Source organism: Lissotriton vulgaris, chromosome 1_1 (genome assembly GCF_964263255.1).
Source record: "Lissotriton vulgaris chromosome 1_1, aLisVul1.2, whole genome shotgun sequence".
Taxonomy (NCBI): domain Eukaryota; kingdom Metazoa; phylum Chordata; class Amphibia; order Caudata; family Salamandridae; genus Lissotriton; species Lissotriton vulgaris.
Window position 1 is genome coordinate 24,095,497 of NC_141685.1, and position 15,414 is coordinate 24,110,910.

Below are 15,414 nucleotides of genomic sequence, written 5' to 3' on the forward strand. Positions count from 1 at the left end.
CAAGGGTTATGCCTAAGGATATCGCGGAGTCCACGATGGTAGGTTGGACATTGAGTGCAGTTAGGTGCTTAAGCCATGTTTGAGTGGTGGAGATTTTCGCGGGAGGTGAGATCAGAAGGAACTCAGTTTTCAGAGCATTGAGTTTGAGGTGATTTTTGGCTAGCCATGATTGGGTGTTTCTGAGCCTTGCCCTCTGCCTGCCTCGCTGCCGGCTGACGCCGCTGTCGTCTGTTTTGTTTTTGTTTTGTTTTGCTAATCATTTGTGCTTGTTTAACCAGTATTTTTTTTCCCGTGTTAGCGGTTTTGTTTTCCATTTGTGCCTGTTATTTTTTGTCAGTTTCTGCCCGTCTTAGCGTTCTCCTTCCTGTCTGCCCGCCTACCTCGCCGCCCTCCGCCTTCCCTCCCCGCTCCCCGCTTCCCGCCACCACCGCTGACCCCGCCCCTTTTTCCCTTCTGTTTCCTCCCCGCTCCCGCCTCCCAGCTGCCCCGCCCAACGGCGCACTTCGCCTTATATGGCGACCGTGCGAACGCGCAGCGGTCACGCGCAGCGGGCGCGCCAATTGTGCGCCGAAGGCGCGCCAAAGGTGAGCCCGTCTACGCCCGTCCGCGCCTGGACCGCGCCCAGTGCCAGGACCCCTGGACCTCGAAGACCCCGACCGACCCGCCGGACGTACTCAGCCGCCACCCTCAGCGCACTCAACACCAGCCGACTCCCAGAATGCCACCAAGCCACACCACGACGCACCCACGGACCCTTCAGCTGCCACGCCTGCAAGTTCACCTGCATTCGGACCTGCCTCGCACCAACACCCGCCAAGTCGAACACCAGCAGCACCCACCTCAAGTGCATCCTGCTCAACACCCGCTCCGTCCACAGACACGCCATCGAACTCTGGAACCTCCTAGACACCACTGCCCCTGACGTTGCCTTCCTCACAGAGACCTGGATGAACGCCTCTTCAGCTCCCGACATCGCCATCGCAATCCCAGAGGGCTACAAGATCGTCCGGAGGGACCGCAACGCCAACCAGATGGGAGGAGGCATCGCCATCATCCACAGGAACACCATCCGCCTCACGACCAGCACCGACAACACCCTGACCACCGCCGAACACCTGCATTTCCAGATCCACACCGACCCGAACACCACCCTCAGAGGCACCCTGATCTACCGACCTCCGGGACCACGCACCCAATTCAGCGAGGACATCGCCGACTTCATCAGCCCGCATGCCCTCCCCTCCGCCGACTACATCCTCCTGGGGGACCTCAACTTCTACCTGGAGAACAACAACGACCGCAACGCCAGCACCCTGCTCGACAACCTCGCCAATCTTGGACTCAAGCAGCTGGTGTCCACCCCCACCCACCTCGCCGGACACACACTCGACGCAGTCTTCTCTTCCTGCACAGACATCGACTTCAGCCACGCCACAGAGCTTCAATGGACGGACCACAGCTGCGTCCACTTCACCTTCAAGAGAACGACGACCCACCACCACCAGCAACAGGCTGCCCGCAGAAGCTGGAACAAGATCACAGCAGACCAGCTCGCCACCTCCCTGAGCCAGCACCCTCCTGCCAGCTCAGCGAACCCCAGCCAGGCCGCCGACAACCTCACGAAGTGGATCAGCAACTGCGCGGACGAGCTCGCCCCGCTGAGGACCCCGCCCAGCAGACCCGGCAGCAAGAAAGCCCCATGGTTCACCGACGAACTCAAGAGCTCCAAGAAGAACTGCCGAGCCCTCGAGAAAGTCTGGAGAAGGGAACCTACACAGGACAACAGGACCTCCTTCAAGCTTGCCACCCGGAAGCACCACCAGCTGATCCGCGCCGCCAAGAAAACTGCATTCAAGGACCGGCTGGACAACAACGCACACAACTACAAGGAACTCTTCAACATCGTGAAAGAGCTATCCAACCCCAGCGCAGGAAACAACAACATCACCCCATCGCAAGACCTCTGCAACTCCCTCGCTTCATACTTCCACAACAAGATCGCGGACATACACAACAGCTTCAACAACCAACCAACGCACACCAAGACCGAACAACCACCCCCCACCACCACCCTCCACGCCTGGACCCCGATCAGCACCGAAGACACCATCCGCACGATGAACTCCATCCACTCCGGATCACCGACCGACCCCTGCCCTCACCACGTCTTCAACAAGGCTGACGCTGTCATCGCACCCCACCTGCGAGACATCATCAACACATCCTTCGACACCGCCACCTTCCCTGAGAGCTGGAAGCACGCCGAACTCAGCGCTCTACTCAAGAAACCCACAGCGGACCCCACCGAACTCAAGAATTACCGCCCCATCTCGCTCCTCCCGTTTCCAGCCAAAGTCATCGAGAAGACCGTCAACAAGCAGATGGCCGCCTTCCTCGAGACGAATGGATCCCTCGACCCCTCACAGTCCGGCTTCCGAGCCAATCACAGCACCGAGACCGCCCTCATCGCCGCCATCGATGACATCCGAGCCCTGATGGACAACGGAGAAACAGCGGCCCTCATCCTCCTAGACCTCTCCGCGGCATTCGACACTGTCTGCCACCGCACCCTAGTACAGCGCCTCAGCAACGTCAGAATCCAGGACAAGGCGCTGGAATGGATCATCTCCTTCCTCGACGGAAGAACACAGAGAGTCCGCCTACCACCGCACAAGTCAGAGGCCACCGAAGTCATTTGAGGCGTCCCTCAAGGATCCTCTCTGAGCCCCACCCTCTTCAACGTCTACATGAGCCCCCTCGCGGCCATCGCACGCTAGCACAACCTCAACATAATCTCCTACGCCGACGGCACCCAGCTGATCCTCTCCCTGACCAACGACCCCGCCGCCGCCAGAGCCAACCTGCACGAAGGGATGAAAGAGGTAGCCGAGTGGATGACGACCAGCCGCCTGAAACTGAACTCGGACAAGACGGAGGTCCTCATCCTCGGCTCCTCACCCTCCGCCTGGGACGACTCCTGGTGGCCTCCCGCCCTGGGCACCGCACCCAAACCGACAGACCATGCACGCAACCTGGGCTTCATCCTGGACTCCTCCCTCTCCATGACCAGGCAAGTCAACAACGTCTCCTCGGCGTGCTTCAACATCCTACGCATGCTACGGAAGATCTTCTGGTGGATCCCCACCGAGACCAGGAAGACTGTCACCCAGGCCCTCGTCACCAGCCGACTGGACTACGGCAACGCCCTCTACGCCGGTACCACCGCCAAGCTCCAGAAGAGACTCCAGCGGATCCAGAACGCCTCAGCCAGACTAATCCTTGACATCCCACGAACCAGCCACATCTCCGGACATCTGAGAGACCTTCACTGGCTCCCCGTCAACAAAAGAGTCACCTTCCGCCTCCTCACCCACGCACACAAAGCCCTACACGACCAAGGCCCGAGCTACCTCAACAGCCGAGTCAACTTCTACGCTCTCAAACGCCACCTCCGATCAGCCAACCACGCCCTCGCCGCCGTCCCCCGCATCCGAAGAGCGACTACAGGAGGAAGGTCCTTCTCCTACCTGGCCGCCAAGACCTGGAACTCCCTCCCGACCGACCTGCGCCTGACCCAAGACCACCTCTCCTTCAGGAAGAAGCTGAAGACCTGGCTGTTCGAGCAGTAGCGGCACCCCCCCCCCCCACCCCCAGCGCCTTGAGACCCTACGGGTATGTAGCGCGCTCTATAAATGTCATTGATTGATTGATTGATTGAGCGCTGAGTTCAGAAGTTTGATGTCTTCGGGGGATTATAATTTGAGATAGAGTTGGGTGTCGTCAGCGTACATGTGAAAGTGTACATTAGATGCTTGTAACAAAGTGGTGAGTGGCTCCATGACTAGGTTGAACAATGTTGGGGATAGGGAAGATCCTTGTGGGACGCCTAATGTTTACGGGCACAGGTGGGGACATCAAGTTGTTGCTCTTGAATTTCTGAGACCGGCTATGCAGAAAGGAAATAAACTACTTGAGTACAGTCCCTGATACACCCATTCTGATATTTAACAGCTCAAGTACGTTCTCGTGTTTGACAGTGTCAAATGCTGAAGAGAGATCAAGTAGGATGAGGAGGCAGGTATTGTTCTGATCTAGGTTTTGGAGGGCGTCATCAATTATGTGTGTCATAGCTGTTTCCGTACTGTGTAAACTGTAGCAAGTACGCTGGTGTCATCGGCATTTCATTGCAATCATCGGTGTCATCAGCATTTATTTTTTTTTAAGCTTCAATGCAGCTCTCGATGATCCCAGAACTTCGGAAAGCAGAGAGCACCCGGATCGTTGTGTGCATCGCCGGGCACAGTCTGCGGGTCTTCTCCCAAAGGTCCCGGGAACATCAAGGGGGCCTTGGGAAGTCAGAGCCACGAGGCGAGGACCAAGATTGGTAATGCGGGCAGGGGGCAGATCCACGAAGCAAAGACCAGGATCGCCAATGCGGGCAGCGGGCAACTGGGGGCCAGGACGAAGGTGAAAATGCCGTCATCGGGAGCAAGAGCCTTTGTCAAGGCAGTGCGATGACACACACCGGGGTTCGGGTCGGTTCCCCAGCCTGCCTCGATAAGAGTTGCCGCGAGTGCCCCAGGACCGCTCCGTGAGGCTCTGCCCAGTCTGCCCCTAGCGCTCCACTCCGGACGCTTCACTTGGGCATCGACGCCAGCACTCCAAGTGCAGACCCAGTGCAGACCCAGTCTTCAGCAGTCCGGTGAAGGTGGGGATGATTCCAGACGATTCGGACTCCACCGATGGCCAGCACAGCTTCCCAGGAGACCGCAGGACTTTCAGCAGGCTCCAACCATCCGCCTCGGACTCCACCTATGGCCAGCAGCAGTCCGGTGAAGGTGGGGATGACTCCAGATGACTCGGACGCCTCAGATGGCCAGCACAGCTTCCCAGGTGACCGCAGGACTTAAAGCAGGCTCCAACCATCCGCCAGTCAGGTAAGAAGAAACAGTAAAGATTGCTGGTTACAATCCAGTTACTTATGTGTGTTGAGTTCCTCGAAACAGTGGGTGCAAACAGGGGTATTTCCAAAAGTGGGATCCCAAGCACTAAATAATTGCAGCACCAATAAATTACGTTCTGCCCCCTGTGGGCAGTTCTCTTTCAACATTTAATTTTCTGTCATAGTGGTGTTGTTTTACAACAAATACTGTGTGCTTTCCAAAATTCCGGCGTAGTTTGTGGAGTCTAAATATAAATCCTCAGCATCAAAGGCAGCATAATATTTCAAATCAGAAAAGAGAGCTTCAATGGCTTGGACATCTCAATCATCAGAACGGATGTTGTGTTTCACAACATCTCTCATTGAAACACGAAGTACATTAGGAACATTAACCACCTCTGTGGGTCCATGAATTTGAAATTTTACAGCATCTCATATAATCCCATCTAGCACAGGCTAGGCTGTGTTGTTGATAAAAGTATGGTCTCTTTTCATGATGTGTGATGAGGAGTGTGGGGCCAAAGTCCCATCAATTAATATGATTTTTGATCATTCAGTTATATAGTGTCCATTTACCAGACGGAAAAATACCATCACAAATCCAATCGACATGAACAAAAAAATGGAGATGAGAACCAACCACATGTAAGTCCAAGGTGGAACCAAAAAATGTCTTTTAAACCAAATAACAAAAATAGAAAAGCTCAATTGTACACTCGATGTTATAGAGTCAGAGTCAAAGGAAAAAAGTGACTGGTCAGCTAGACTAGTTTACACACCAGGCAATGACAAATCTGTGGGATATGTATTCTCAGTATCTTCATGTGGATCGCCAGCTGACGAATTTAATAATGGATTAGTGACTGTGAACATCTCTATAGCAAGGTCAGGGATGTTAGTGTCAGCAGAGGCCAAAACAGAATTTCTCAGCAGTGCTGGACAAGAGACAGCAGGAGTCATACTAAGAAGAATCGGCCACTCGTTGTAGTTTGACATTGTCAATGGAGTCGTACCTGTTTCCCTTGCGACCAGGAAGTGGTGGTAAAATGAATGGTCTTGTGACCTGCATGCCAAGCACTGGAATGGGTGCATGAAATGAGGGGCTGAACTCCTTGTTCTCCACCTTCTCACAGACCAGGTCACCAACTTGGGGTAGCCAGCTAACTACCGGAATTTACCGGAATCTGTAGAGCAGCTTCAGCTCCATATCTGGAGGGCAAGTGTTCCTTTGCAAGACTGTCTCGAGTCTCTTATAGGTTCTGTAACACAGCAGAAGGATTATCAACGTCAAAGAATACGGCTGTCGCCGCCATTTCTAGACCATCAAGGTCCGGGACAAACATTTTTATGCCAAAAAGCATTTTGTGCGGATCTGCCCACCCAGAGATCTTCTAGGAAGATTATTTAGTGCACGTAGTACCTAAAACCCTAGCTGTCAAATATTGCTTTAAGTCTCGGTTCATTCGCTCCACAACAGAATTGCTCTCAGGCCGGTATGGAGAAAAAAATTTCACCTGCACCCCAAAGACCCCATGGCTTCCTTGTACACCTTAGAGGTGAACGCTGGAGCTGATCAGAATGGAAGGTGCCACATGCAAAAATTCCCACAAGGACATGCAAATCTCGGATGACAGTTCAAGCATCAGCACTCCTTTGTGACCAAATGCAGAGAAAACGTCCACTGCAACTAAGATATACTTATACGCAGTATCAGCAGAAAAAGGTCAGCAGTGATGAAATAAACACAACCAAGTGGTCTATTAGATATGTACAGCGGAGTTTGTGGTGGCAGTGCAGCAGTTGAAGGTTTAATCTGCTGACATACATAACAAGAAAGGACATATTCCCAAGTTTATTTATACAATCCACGCCACCACTAACGCTGCTGTAAGATAGAGACATACGCTGAAACGTCGGCATGAGCCGAGTCTATGCCTTTGCGAGCGACTGTTATCAAGGGTAACCTGCGGTCCGCGTCATGAATCAGCCTGTCACGTTGTTAATTCTCACATAGGGAACCTTATCAGGACTTAAATGATAAGGGTATTTAGAAGGGAAACCCTTAGGGTAATTATCGCCGATCTCTGTAGCAGCTATAGCTGCCAAGATGTCATCATCATTCTTACTGTTGGATCTTGTAACTGCTGCTACTACATATGTTGCTACTGCCGTCTTTGCTGCTTCATCAGCAAGACTGTTGCCAACAGCGTGTACTCCTACACGCTGGTGACCAAGAGTATGAATAACATTTACGAGAGGCAGACGTTCTTTAATAGGGATTCCCTGATTTTGGTGTAATGCCGGTACGAGTAGTCTCGTGCGATTGGAATTTTTCCATAATAGACTATAAAAAACAAAGCTTGCTCTGACGCACCTTTCTCAAACTTTGCTATAATAGGGGGTTAAGAGTTTCCCCATGCCGAGGGCAAGCTTGACAAAAAAGAGGGACCATTGCTCAATAAACGGCTAGTAAGGGATTGGGACCTTTTACCCCTCATTCTCAGTAACCCAAGCACTAGAGCACGTAGCTCTGCCAACTGGGCGGTACAGTCACCTAATGTCTGCATGTGCATGACATCGGACTTGAATTCTCCATTCACCATGGTACCAGCCACGATTGCGCAGGCCACTGAATAAGAATGCTTAGATCCTCTCGCCAGTTGCATAATCGGGAATATAAATACGCCCGAATTTCAAAAATCCCAGCAAGAATTGTAGTTTTTTTAGAGTTGTAGGAGACCATAAACATGCGTATTTCTCCAGGAAGTGAGGTGCAAGACCTCTACCTTCATTGTTGAGCCCAGGAACAACACTGTGAACTCCGCAATGTCTGACTTTGCAAAGATAAATTTATAACCGAAGTCCGCAAACATAACTATGATGCGCTCAATGCGACACAGATGCAGCCATAATTTGTCATCCATTAGATAAATATCATCAATGTACGAGTACGCATCAGGATCAATGCCATCTAAGAAAGAGATGACACGTGTGGCAAAGACACCTGGGCTGTTTTTATAGTCTATGGCCAATCTTTTAAATTGTTTTTGTTTGCCGCCACAAGTGAACGCAGTCCATTGACTACTAACGGAGGACAGCTTATGACTATAAAAAGCCATTTGAAATGTCGTGTTTGATCTTAAATCTATTTCGCATCAGACTGTTAACGAGAGCTGAACTGTGGGTGTTCTGTACCGCACATGTACGACAATGTGAATTTAAATATTGATAATCCAAAACCAGAAAACACAAGAATATGTCTACACCCAATTAATTTTCAAAAACTTATTTCAGATCATAGGAGAAACACAAACTTATTGAGTTTGACCCGGTATTTTTATTTATACCTGTCGATTTCGGGAAAAAAAAATTCATTCTTCTTTTGAAAGTTTCGCAAAAAAGGAAAAAACTGTACATTCAATACATTCAAATTCCAACACAAGTATCATACATTCCACAAAAAATTCACTGTACAAACACAAAAAAATTGAAATTTTCAAAAAAGTGAATCTGAATTAATAAAGAATGAAGTGACAAAGTCAAAAGGAAGGAGCACAGCCTAAAATAAGGATGACTTTTACAACCAGCCAGAGCTAGTTCAAACGCTTAGTGATATTGATTGCTCCCTCAGATGTGCCGACGCGTTTGTAGTCCGAGGAAACCAGTACCCAGACTTTCATCAGCGCTTTGTCACTTTTCTGTGTAAAATGCAGAAAAACAATAAAGTTTTAATTATCTAGCTTGAAGCCTCTATTCTTTCTGGTATTGCACTAAACGATCTAAAATATGTACCTGTTGGTCTCTGATGTCCTGGCCTCTAACGCTATCGTCAGGCTCAGGGAAAACTTTTTTATGAATCTTTGTATTCAAGGAAGTGGCTCAAGCTGTGAAATAGGACATTTTATGTTGACTGCCTGTGATAGAAGGAAAAACTCTGATTTTCTCCACTCATTTATGTACACGAAGCGGGGAGGAGGAAGAAGATACAATCTTACTCATTCCTAACTCTTTTCCAGGCTCAGAGTCATAATAGCTGCAAGTGGTCTCCTGTGCTTCTGTTTTCAAAAGCAGGTTCTGATAAAAGAAATTGTGACAATATTGGACCCATAATCTTGTGTACCCAACACCAGCGTCATTTGTTGCCACCAGTTTGCTATATAACGTACCTTTGTCAATGCGTAGGTACTGGATTGAATTACTATATCCTGATTACCATCAATCACCAAGCCCGGCAGGGGAACACGCTCCCTGTGTCAAGAGAAAAGATCGATACATTTGTATCCGACCTGAGCAACACGTCTAAGTCCAAACGGATGGCTTCCTACATGAGGTGGGCTGTACATAGTTGATTCTTTTCTTTAAAGGTGTAACCCGAATAGCTTGTCTTTATCGCACGGCTCCTAAAATTATAACAAGACTTATTTACCACGTGTAGCTTTTAAATACACACGTGCTGTGCCGCTTACAGAGTCGGCATTTTTAAAGAAAATTTATTAAAACTTGTTCCGCTGCAAGAAACATATTGAACCTAAGCCCTATGTACCCCAACAAAAGAGATATAAAGTTGACACAATTCGTCAATCGGAGCATTGTGATAACGTGGATATGGTGTGAACCCGGCTAAGACTGGTCAAGTGGCCCCGGAAATTGACAAGGGACCTAACCGAACCAGATTGACGGTATGGGGGAGGGTGCCATTAAACCAAACACGATGCTGCCATGCCGAAATTGGAATCTCTTGTGTCCTATATGGAGTATAGTTTACCGGAATCGCAGTGTGAGTGTATGTATGAAACGTATCCTCATCCGCATTTATTGCAGGAAACATGATCCAAGAGTAGAAAAGCTCAAAGGGGAATGCCGAATCAGCAATCACCACAAAGATAAGACATACCATCGTCTGGTACTCCAAACTGCGCCAGATGACGCCGGAGCGCTGCCCAACTATGGTGAGCTATGTCAATATCACCCATGAGGACATAGAGAAGAAAAACAATTTATATAAATTGCAGTACAACAAAAAAGAGTAGTAATTCAAAATGTGAACCTTTTTATTAATCTCATGCTTGAATTAACCTATAACACATTCGTATAGGTAGGTTAATCCGTCACGCCTGTTAACCGGAAAAGGTGTTGAGGGTATTGTGAACAGATACAAGCACTAATCAAGACTTTGGGCGCCATGTTGCGGGAATTCTGCTCATGCACAGAACTATGCGCAGGAAACCAGGACCTCAGTGTAATGTGGTGTACCAAAAATCCACCTCAGTGCCCAGAACCCCTATCCGACTAGCAACAGTGTCTCATTCATTCTCCGTACTACAGCGAAGCTACCAATGAACAAGCGACTTTGGGACCTCTCAGGAATAGTGGGAATCAAGAACACTCTTTTGTTTTTATTCTCATAAATGTCCATAACATGAGCAATCAGAGACACTGTATAGTTTAAAATGTTTATTTTAACTACGTGCTCTAAGCTGCAGTATCTTTGCTAACATAAGTAAAAAGATGCATAAAATCAATACTATCAACATTGTTACAATTCCATAAAATACAAAGGGAGAAATCATATAATGATAGTGGAACCAGGTCTATAGCGCCTTGTGTACCACCCTCCCCTTGCTAGGAGCTAGGTATTATAATAATACAAGATCTCTAGGTTAAAACCGCGAACCCCATACCTCCAAAGTCAGGTGAAGTGAATGACATCCCAGATCAGCACAGCTCTTTCTTGATTGAAAGGTTTTTTCCAAGTGCTAGTCTCATGCATGCAGTGCAATATTAAAAGCACCTGAGTTTCAGAAATGAGCAGCTGTGTTTGTGTTGTGTCTAGAGCGTGGGCCGATCAACCTGCATCAACAGCATACATTGTTATTTTAACCTTGAACACTTTGTGCAGACTTGAGGTCGCAGTGCGAGTCTAGAGATATGAAAAACAGACCGTTCTCATGTGAAGGAAAAGCAAGCAGTTTGTCTTTATAAAAACAGAGACATGTAGTGTCATGTGCAAAAGCAGCAAAATGGCGTTTTCGCAACTAACTCACTTATGCTAATATAGCAATGTGTGCAGGCAGAATCATATTCATCCCTACACTTTTACAGGTAGCATGAACAGGAACACTTGGATGTTTTTCTTTGTAAATCTTCATCGCCAAATAAAAACCACCAGTGTTTCTTTTCTTTTATTCCACATTGAGCTAGTGTCCCAGTGGATTTCCTGTTATATAACGTTGTTGTTTTTATGTGCACCGAAGTGAACAATCACTGGGAACAGACACTTTCAATATTCTACAAATCTTTGGTTTTCTTCATTTCTTCTAGTCTTCATTCATCTGGTATTTGAATAACCCACATAATTATATACTTGTTCCTATAATTCCTTCATCTCACAATAACTGCACTGTTCTGCTCCTGTCTATATCCTCAGATGAGTTAATATTATTGTTAATGTTCTTAAGTTCTTTTTGAATTTACTGCATCTCTAGGATTATTTCTAAGTGAGTTAAATGAAGGTGTGTGTTCGCTGAGGCTATGTAGGATCAGAAATTGACAAAACCTCGTCACACTTTTAGTGCAATTGTACGGTTTACCCCAGGTGTGTTTGCAAGTGACAAAATCACTTCTGACATTCATTGCAATGCTCTTTTTTACTCTGCGTATGTTAGTTTATGTATCTGTAGGTTTAATAACTGACAGAAGATATTCACACATTCACTGCACCTGAAAGGATTTTTCTCTGTGTGCATTAACTGATGAATCCTTAATGCGAAAGATTTCCTAAAGGTACTTCTACACTCACTACAGTTGTACGGTATTTACAGAGTGAGTGCAAGCTGATGTCTATATAGGCTTGATAATTGACTACATTTCTTCACACATTCATTGCACTTGAAGGCTTTTCTTCTGCGTTTGTTCGCTGATGCCTGCTTAGGAGTGATAATGGACTACAGCTTTTCAAGCATTCAAGGCATTTAAAAGATTTGTTTCCCCTTTGTGAGCTCGCTGATGATTTCGTAATGCTGAAGAGTAAGTAAAACTACTGCCACATTCACTGCAATCGTATGGTTTTTCCCCTGTGTGTATTCGCTGATGTCTCTGGAGGGCTGTTAACCGACTAAAGCTCTTTACACATTCACTGCACTGGTATGGTTTTTCCCCAGTGTGTATTCGCTGATGTCTGCGGAGGTCTGTTAACTGACTGAAGCTCTTTACACATTCACTGCACTGGTATGGTTTTTTCCCTGTGTGTATTCTCTGATGTGTGTGGAGGTTTGAAATGTTACTGAAGCTCTTTACACATTCACTGCAATGGTATGGTTTTTCCCCTGTGTGTATTTTCTGATGTGTGTGGAGGTTTGATAGTTGACTGAAGCTCTTTACACATTCCTTGCAATGGTATGGTTTTTTCCCTGTGTGTATTCTCTGATGTGTGTGGAGGTTTGATAGTTGACTGAAGCTCTTTACACATTCCTTGCAATGGTATGGTTTTTCCCCTGTGTGGGTTCGCTGATGTTTTTGGAGTTCTTGTAACCGACAGAAGCTCTTCACACATTCACTGCAATGGTATGGTTTTTCCCCTGTGTGCATTCTCTTATGTGTGTGGAGCTGTGAAATTTGACTGAAACTCTTCACACAATCACTGCAATGGTATGGTTTTTCCCCTGTGTGCATTCTCTGATGTCTATGGAGGTTTGATAATTGACTGAAGCTCTTTACACATTCCTTGCAATGGTATGGTTTTTCCCCTGTGTGGGTTCGCTGATGTTTTTGGAGTTCTTGTAACCGACAGAAGCTCTTCACACATTCACTGCAATGGTGTGGTTTTTCCCCTGTGTGCATTCTCTTATGTGTGTGGAGCTGTGAAATTTGACTGAAACTCTTCACACATTCACTGCAATGGTATGGTTTTTCCCCTGTGTGCATTCTCTGATGTCTATGGAGGTTTGATAATTGACTGAAGCTCTTTACACATTCCTTGCAATGGTATGGTTTTTCCCCTGTGTGGGTTCGCTGATGTGTTTGGAGGAGTGATAACCGACAGAAGCTCTTCACACATTCACTGCAATGGTATGGTTTTTCCCTTGTGTGTATTATCTGATGTCTATGGAGGTCTGAAATTTGACTGAAGCTCTTTTTACATTTGTTGCAATGGTATGGTTTTTCCCCTGTGTGTATTCTCTGATGTGTGTGGAGGTTTGATAGTTGACTGAAGCTCTTTACATGTTCATTGCAATGGTATGGGCTTTTCCCCTGTGTGTATTCTCTGATGTGTGTGGAGGTTTCCAATTTGACTGAAGCTCTTCCCACATTCATTGCAATGGTATGGTTTTTGCCCTGTGTGTATTCTCTGATCTGTGTGGAGTATTGGAATTTGATTGAAGCTCTTTACACATTCACTGCAATGGTATGGTTTTTCCCCTGTGTGTATTCGCTGATGTCTTTGGAGGTGTGATAACCAACTGAAGCTCTTCACACATTCAGTGCAATGGTATGGTTTTTCCCCAGTTTGTATTCGCTGATGCTCTTTTAGGGTTTCTAATTGGCTAAAGTTCTTGACATATTCAGTGCAATTGCATGATTTTTCTCCTGCCCATGTTTCCTGAAGGGTCAGCATAGTTAATAAACCACTTGCGTTATTTTCACATTCCCTGTATGTGTGTGATATTTCCGATTTAACAATAAAATACAAGACTCACTAAATACCTGCCACATTCATAATATCAGTAAGGCTTCCTTGTGGGTGATTGCATCTTTAGAATGGATAATGGCTTTGCATGCTTGCGGGTAAAGCTTAATCTTCCTTCCGGTAGGTGCAAATTGGGACAATACTCTGTACTTCAGAGAGCAGAGCTCCGCTTTCCTTTAGCCTTCAGTTACTAGGCTCCACTTTGTTGTGCTTTTCCCTGGAGCCTGTGGTTTGGCTAGAAAGAGTTAACAATACACCTAGAGCAGTGAATGCTGGTCTGGTGCCAGTTTAGATAGCGAAGCACTGCTCTAGCCATATCATGATGGGGAAGCGACTCGTAATGTGTACAGCTACTCCAAAGAGTGTCCCGGGGCAAAGCACAGGTCAGAAAAGAAAGAAAATCGGTTGTTTCAAACATGGTCAAAAAGCCAAGTTTCCAACCATTTTTTAAACATTATCATGTTACTAACAGCTCAAAGCTGAAGAGGGAGTTTGTTCCAAGCTATGGATCCCAAATAGACACGAGACCTTCCTCCAACTCTCATACCGGCCTCATGATCAAAGCTGGTGTTGGACGCTTGACTATACAGCAGGTGGTTTGTCAGTTTTGTTGTCTTGGTTTTGTTGAGGTAATTTCTTCGTCTTGGGGTGTCTTGGTGCAGATCTCAGACTCGGACACTCACTGAATTGCCTTTGACTGCTTCTTCCTGGATCTGTCCTCTGCCTCTGATTGCACTGATGTTTTTGGAGCTCCTTATTTTTGATAATTTTTGCAGGTTTGATGTGTTATCTTCATTATTCATAATCAATCCGTGCTTTTAAGGCTTATTTTCTGTTGGATGTAAAGAAATGTAATATTACTAAATGCAAATGTAATACAATGTGAATACACAATATTTAACCAGCTGGATAAAACATCTCTTCTCTACCATATTTGAAATTTAGTAAGGAACATTTTACCATACATGGATATTTCTTTAAAACTGTGGTTGAACATGTCACATCTTATTTACTTCTGAGAAGGCAGTGATTTACCATTGTTCAGAGTAAATTACTAAGGAAAGGGCAGCTACAGAGCACTCATGTGCTACAGGTACAGTTTTGAGTAGATACACATGGATAAGATTTCATTTAAACAGAACAGATTGTGGAAAAAGAGAGGAATCAGGAAGCGCTACCATTAACTCAATTTCAGGAAGTGTCTAACTTAGGTAGCTCTTCAGGAAGTTTATAACCAAGGTAAGTCTTCAGGAAGAGTATAACAAAGGTAACTCTTTATGAACTGTATAACAAAGGTAACTCTTCAGGAAGTATATATGACAAAGGTAACTCCGGACATCTTTTTTCACAATGCTTTTCTGTTCACCCTGGATCAGCTCAAATGCCAACTGCCGCCTTTACCTTGCTTGTTCAAATCAAATCAATAAACTTTATTCGGATAATACATTATCCATAAAAGTACACACATAATTGCATACATAATCAAGATAAAAGAAAAATCACATTAACATGAGGTAGTATTGCTGAATATTTCCTTATTAAAACGGTAACCACAGAAAAGTACAAGGTGTCATTAACACATGTTTCGTGCGTCAATTAGAGCAAGAGCTTGCTAGGTCATTTAGCAGCATTATTTAAGGTGCCGGTTTTATAAAGTGCATAGTGTATGAATCCTGATTTGTAGACCATCTTAATAAAGTGCAAAGTACAATGTCAACCATTGATTGTTAAAGATAGACAGGATTCTACAACTAAGTGTATGCAGACAGAAAATAAGTAACCTCCT

General features: G+C 46.2%; 1 pseudogene across 1 annotated transcript in view; it reads right to left on the bottom strand.

The window, feature by feature from the left end:
• Positions 1–10,381: 10,381 nt before the first annotated feature.
• LOC147737012 (uncharacterized) overlaps positions 10,382–15,414 on the bottom strand; it is an 89,698-nt pseudogene continuing 84,665 nt past the window's right edge. The window contains exon 2 of the transcript XR_015308507.1: positions 10,382–14,460. The product of XR_015308507.1 is annotated as an uncharacterized LOC147737012 (transcript). The remainder of the gene's footprint in view (positions 14,461–15,414) is intronic.